Genomic DNA, 7019 nt, shown 5'->3' on the forward strand with positions numbered 1-7019 from the left:
GCCCGGAACGTAGAACATACCATTACCAACACACTGGTTGCAATTATTCCTGTTATACGATGGAAAAACTGTTGCATCTTTATTGTATTTTATGCTTCTGGCGTCGACTTCTAAGGCCCTAACTATTCGATCCGGTGGAGCAACGCCCTAGAGTGAAACCTATGTTACCCGGAACGTAGAAATGACCAGTACTTTCACACTCTTTGCAATTATTCCTGTTATATGATGGTAACACTGTTGTATTTTTTTTTGCATTTTATGTTCCGGGCGTTGACATCTACGGCCCTAACTATTCAATCTGTTGGAGCAACGCCCTAGGGTGAAGCCTAGGATGCTCGGAAAGTAGAAATGACCATAAGTTTCATACTGGTTGCAATTACTCGTTTTATACGATGGAAAAACTGTTGTATTTATATTGTATTTTATGCTACTGGCGTTGACTTCTAAGGCACTAACTATTCGATCTGGTGGAGCAACGCAATAGAGTGTGGCCTAGGTTGCCCGGAACGTACAATTGGCCATCACTTTCAAACTGGTTGCAATTATTCCTGTTATATGACGGAAAGACTGTTGTATTTTTATTGCATTTTATGCTTCGGGCGTTGACTTCTAAGGCCCTAACTATTCAATCTGTTGGAGCAACGCCCTAGGGTGAAGCCTAGGTTGTTCGGAAAGTAGAAATGACCATAAGTTTCATACTGGTTGCAATTATTCGTTTTATACGATGGAAAAACTGTTGTATTTATATTGTATTTCATGCTTCTGGCGTTGACTTCTAAGGCACTAACTATACGATCTGGTGGAGCAACGCAATAGAGTGAGGCCTAGGTTGCCCGGATCGTACAATTGGCCATCACTTTCAAACTGGTTGCAATTATTCCTGTAATATGACGGAAACACTGTTGTATTTTTATTGCATTTTATGCTTCGGGCGTTGACTTCTAAGGCCCTAACTATTCAATCTGTTGGAGCAACGCCCTAGGATGAAGCCTAGGTTGTTCGGAAAGTAGAAATGACCATAAGTTTCATACTGGTTGCAATTATTCGTTTTATACGATGGAAAAACTGTTGTATTTATATTGTATTTTATGCTTCTGGCGTTCACTTCTTAGGCCGTATCTATTCGATCTGGTGGAGCAACGCCCTCGAGTGAAGCCTAGGTTGCGCGGAACGTAGAAATGACCATAACTTTACACTGGTAGCAATTATTCGTTTTAAACAATGGAAAAACTGTTATATTTATATTGTATTTTATGCTCCTGGCGTTGACTTCTTAGGCCCTAACTAGTCGATCTGGTGGAACAACGCCGTAGAGTGAAGCCTAGGTTGCTCGGAACGTAGAAGTGACCATTACTTTCACACTGTTTGCAATTACTCCTTTTATACGATGGAAATGCTGTTGTATTTATATCGTATTTTATGCTTCAGGAGTTGACTTCTGAGGTCGTAGCTATTCGATGTGGTGGAAGAACGCCATAGAGTGAAGCCTAGGTTGCCCGGACGTAGAAATGACCATTACTTTCACAATGTTTGCAATTATTCATTTTATACGATGGAAAAACTGTTGTACTTATATTGTATTTTATTCTTCTGGCGTTGAGTTCTTAGGCCCTAAGTATTCGATCTGGTGGAACAACGCCCTAGAGTGAAGCCTAGGTTGCCGGGAACATGGAAATGACCATTACTTTCACACTGTTTGCAAATATACATTATATACGATGGAAAAGCTGTTGTATTTATATTGTATTTTATGCTTCTGGCGTTGACTTCTTACGCCCTAACTATTTAATCTGGTAGAGCATCGCCCTAGAGAGAAGCATAGGTTGCCCGGAACGTAGAACATACCATTACCTTCACACTGGTTGCAATTATTCCTGTTATACGATGGAAAAACTGTTGCATCTTTATTGTATTTTATGCTTCTGGCGTCGACTTCTAAGGCCCTAACTATTCGATCTGGTGAAGCAACGCCCGAGAGTGAAGTCTAGGTTGCCCGGATCGTAGAAATGACCATAACTTTCCCACCGGTAGCAACTATTCGTTCTATACGATAGAAAAACTGTTCTATTTATTTTGTATTTTATGCTTCTGGCGTCGACTTCTAAGGCCCTAACTATTCGATCCGGTGGAGCAACGCCCTAGAGTGAAACCTATGTTACCCGGAACGTAGAAATGACCAGTACTTTCACACTGTTTGCAATTATTCCTGTTATATGATGGTAACACTGTTGTATTTTTTTTTGCATTTTATGGTCCGGGCGTTGACATCTACGGCCCTAACTATTCAATCTGTTGGAGCAACGCCCTAGGGTGAAGCCCAGGTTGCCCGGAAAGAAGAAATGACGTTAACTTTCATACTGGTTGCAATTATTCGTTTTATACGATGGATAAACTGTTATATTTATATTGTATTTTATGCTTCTGGCGTTCACTTCTTAGGCCCTAACTATTCGATCTGGTGGAACAACGCCCTAGGGTGAAGCCTAGGTTGCCCGGAACGTAGAAATGACCATAACTTTTACACTGGTAGTAATTATTCGTTTTATACAATGGAAAAACTGTTATATTTATATTGTATCTTATGCTTCTGGCGTTGACTTCTTAGGCCCTAACAATTCGATCTGGTGGAACAACGCCCTAGAGTGAAGCCTAGGTTGCCTGGAACGTACAAATGACCAACACTTTCACAAGGGTTGCAATTATTCCTGTTATAGGATGGAAAGACTGTTGTATTTTTATTGTATTTTATGCTTCAGGCGTTGACTCCTGAGGCCGCAGCTATTCGACGTGGTGGAAGAACGCCATGGAGTGAAGCCTAGGTTGCCCGGAACGTAGAAATGTCCATAACTTTCATACTGGTTGCAATTATTCGTTTTATATGATGGAAGAACTGTTGTATTTATATTGTATTTTATGCTGCTGGTGTTCACTTCTTAGGCCCTAACTATTCGATCTCGTGGAACAACGCCCTGGGGTGTAGCCTAGGTTGCCGGAACGTAGAAATGACAATAACTTTCACACTGGTTGCAATTATTCGTTTTATACGATGGAAAAACTGTTCTATTTATTTTGTATTTTATGCTTCGGGCGTTGACTTCTAAGGCCCTAACTATTCGATCTGGTGGAACAGCGCCCTAGAGTGAAGCCGAGGTTTCCCGGAACGTAGAAATGACCATCACTTTCAAACTGGTTGCAATTATTCCTGTTATGTGATAGAAAAACTGTTGTATTTTTAATGCATTTTATGCGTCGGGCATTGACTTCTAAGGCCCTAACTATTCAATCTGTTGGAGCAACGCCCTAGGGTGTAGCCTAGGTTGCCCGGAAAGTAGAAATGACCATAAGTTTCATACTGGTTGCAATTATTCGTTTTATACAATGGAAAAACCGTTCTATTTATATTGTATTTTATGCTACTGGCGTTGACTTCTAAGGCACTAACTATTCGATCTGGTGGAGCAACGCAATAGAGTGTGGCCTAGGTTGCCCAGAACGTACAATTGGCCATCACTTTCAAACTGGTTGCAATTATTCCTGTTATATGACGGAAAGACTGTTGTATTTTTATTGCATTTTATGCTTCGGGCGTTGACTTCTAAGGCACTAACTATTCAATATGTTGGAGCAACGCCCTAGGGTGAAGCCTAGGTTGTTCGGAAAGTAGAAATGACCATAAGTTTCATACTGGTTGCAATTATTCGTTTTATACGATGGAAAAACTGTTGTATTTATATTGTATTTCATGCTTCTGGCGTTGACTTCTAAGGCACTAACTATACGATCTGGTGGAGCAACGCAATAGAGTGAGGCCTAGGTTGCCCGGATCGTACAATTGGCCATCACTTTCAAACTGGTTGCAATTATTCCTGTAATATGACGGAAACACTGTTGTATTTTTATTGCATTTTATGCTTCGGGCGTTGACTTCTAAGGCCCTAACTATTCAATCTGTTGGAGCAACGCCCTAGGGTGAAGCCTGGGTTGTTCGGAAAGTAGAAATGACCATAAGTTTCATACTGGTTGCAATTATTCGTTTTATACGATGGAAAAACTGTTGTATTTATATTGTATTTTATGCTTCTGGCGTTCACTTCTTAGGCCGTATCTATTCGATATGGTGGAGCAACGCCCTCGAGTGAAGCCTAGGTTGCCGGGAACATGGAAATGACCATTACTTTCACACTGTTTGCAAATATACATTATATACGATGGAAAAGCTGTTGTATTTATATTGTATTTTATGCTTCTGGCGTTGACTTCTTACGCCCTAACTATTTAATCTGGTAGAGCATCGCCCTAGAGAGAAGCATAGGTTGCCCGGAACGTAGAACATACCATTACCTTCACACTGGTTGCAATTATTCCTGTTATACGATGGAAAAACTGTTGCATCTTTATTGTATTTTATGCTTCTGGCGTCGACTTCTAAGGCCCTAACTATTCGATCTGGTGAAGCAACGCCCTAGAGTGAAGTCTAGGTTGCCCGGATCGTAGAAATGACCATAACTTTCCCACCGGTAGCAACTATTCGTTCTATACGATAGAAAAACTGTTCTATTTATTTTGTATTTTATGCTTCGGGCGTTGACTTCTAAGGCCCTAACTATTCAATCTGTTGGTGCAACGCCCTAGGGTGAAGCCTAGGTTGCCTGGAACGTAGAAATGACCATAACTTTCACACTGGTTGCTATTATTCGTTTTATACGATGGAAATACTGTTACATTTATATTGTATTTTATGCTTCTGGCGTTGACTTCTTAGGCCCTAACTATTCAATCTGTTGGAGCAATGCCCTAGAGTGAAGCCTAGGTTGCTCGATATGTAGAAATGACCATAACTTTCACACTGGTTGCAATTATTCATTTTATACTATGGAAAAACTGATGTACTTATATTGTATTTTATTCTTCTGGCGTTGACTTCTTAGGCCCTAAGTATTCGATCTGGTGGAATAACGCCCTGGAGTGATGCCTAGGTTGCCCGGAACATGGAAATGACCATTACTTTCACACTGTTTGCAAATATACATTATATACGATGAAAAAGCTGTTGTATTTATATTGTATTTTATACTTCTGGCGTTGACTTCTTACGCCCTAACTATTTAATCTGGTAGAGCACCGCCCTAGAGAGGAGCATAGGTTGCCCGGAACGTAGAACATACCATTACCTTCACACTGGTTGCTATTATTCCTGTTATACGATGGAAAAACTGTTGCATCTTTATTGTATTTTATGCTTCTGGCGTCGACTCCTAAGGCCCTAACTACTCGATCTGGTGGAGCAACGCCCTAGAGTGAAGTCTAGGTTGCCCGGAACGTAGAAATGACCATAACTTTCCCACCGGTAGCAACTACTCGTTTTATACGATGGAAAAACTGTTCTATTTATTTTGTATTTTATGCTTCGGGCGTTGACTTCTAAGGCCCTAACTATTCAATCTGTTGGTGCAACGCCCTAGGGTGAAGCCTAGGTTGCCTGGAACGTAGAAATGACCATAGCTTTCACACTGGTTGCTATTATTCGTTTTATACGATGGAAAAACTGTTACATTTATATTGTATTTTATGCTTCTGGCGTTGACTTCTTAGGCCCTAGCTATTCCATCTGGTGGAGCAACGCCCTAGAGTGAAACCTATGTTACCCGGAACGTAGAAATGACCAGTACTTTCACACTGTTCGCAATTATTTCTGTTATATGATGGTAACACTGTTGTATTTTTTTTTGCATTTTACGGTTCGGGCGTTGACATCTACGGCCCTAGCTATTCAATATGTTGGAGCAACGCCCTAGGGTGAAGCCTAGGATGCTCGGAAAGCAGAAATGACCATAAGTTTCATACTGGTTGCAATTATTCGTTTTATACGATGGAAAAACTGTTGTATTTATATAGTATTTTATGCTTCTGGCGTTGACTTCTAAGGCACTAACTATTCGATCTGGTGGAGCAACGCAATAGAGTGAGGCCTAGGTTGCCCGGAACATGGAAATGACCATTACTTTCCCACTGTTTGCAACTATACGTTATATACGATGGAAAAGCTGTTGTATTTATATTGTATTTTATGCTTCTGGCGTTGACTTCTTACGCCCTAACTATTTAATCTGGTAGAGCACCGCCCTAGAGAGGAGCATAGGTTGCCCGGAACGTAGAACATACCATTACCAACACACTGGTTGCAATTATTCCTGTTATACGATGGAAAAACTGTTGCATCTTTATTGTATTTTATGCTTCTGGCGTCGACTTCTAAGGCCCTAACTATTCGATCCGGTGGAGCAACGCCCTAGAGTGAAACCTATGTTACCCGGAACGTAGAAATGACCAGTACTTTCACACTCTTTGCAATTATTCCTGTTATATGATGGTAACACTGTTGTATTTTTTTTTGCATTTTATGTTCCGGGCGTTGACATCTACGGCCCTAACTATTCAATCTGTTGGAGCAACGCCCTAGGGTGAAGCCTAGGATGCTCGGAAAGTAGAAATGACCATAAGTTTCATACTGGTTGCAATTACTCGTTTTATACGATGGAAAAACTGTTGTATTTATATTGTATTTTATGCTACTGGCGTTGACTTCTAAGGCACTAACTATTCGATCTGGTGGAGCAACGCAATAGAGTGTGGCCTAGGTTGCCCGGAACGTACAATTGGCCATCACTTTCAAACTGGTTGCAATTATTCCTGTTATATGACGGAAAGACTGTTGTATTTTTATTGCATTTTATGCTTCGGGCGTTGACTTCTAAGGCCCTAACTATTCAATCTGTTGGAGCAACGCCCTAGGGTGAAGCCTAGGTTGTTCGGAAAGTAGAAATGACCATAAGTTTCATACTGGTTGCAATTATTCGTTTTATACGATGGAAAAACTGTTGTATTTATATTGTATTTCATGCTTCTGGCGTTGACTTCTAAGGCACTAACTATACGATCTGGTGGAGCAACGCAATAGAGTGAGGCCTAGGTTGCCCGGATCGTACAATTGGCCATCACTTTCAAACTGGTTGCAATTA

The sequence above is a fragment of the Calliopsis andreniformis genome, unplaced genomic scaffold (assembly GCF_051401765.1).
Source record: "Calliopsis andreniformis isolate RMS-2024a unplaced genomic scaffold, iyCalAndr_principal scaffold0004, whole genome shotgun sequence".
Taxonomy (NCBI): Eukaryota; Metazoa; Arthropoda; class Insecta; order Hymenoptera; family Andrenidae; genus Calliopsis; species Calliopsis andreniformis.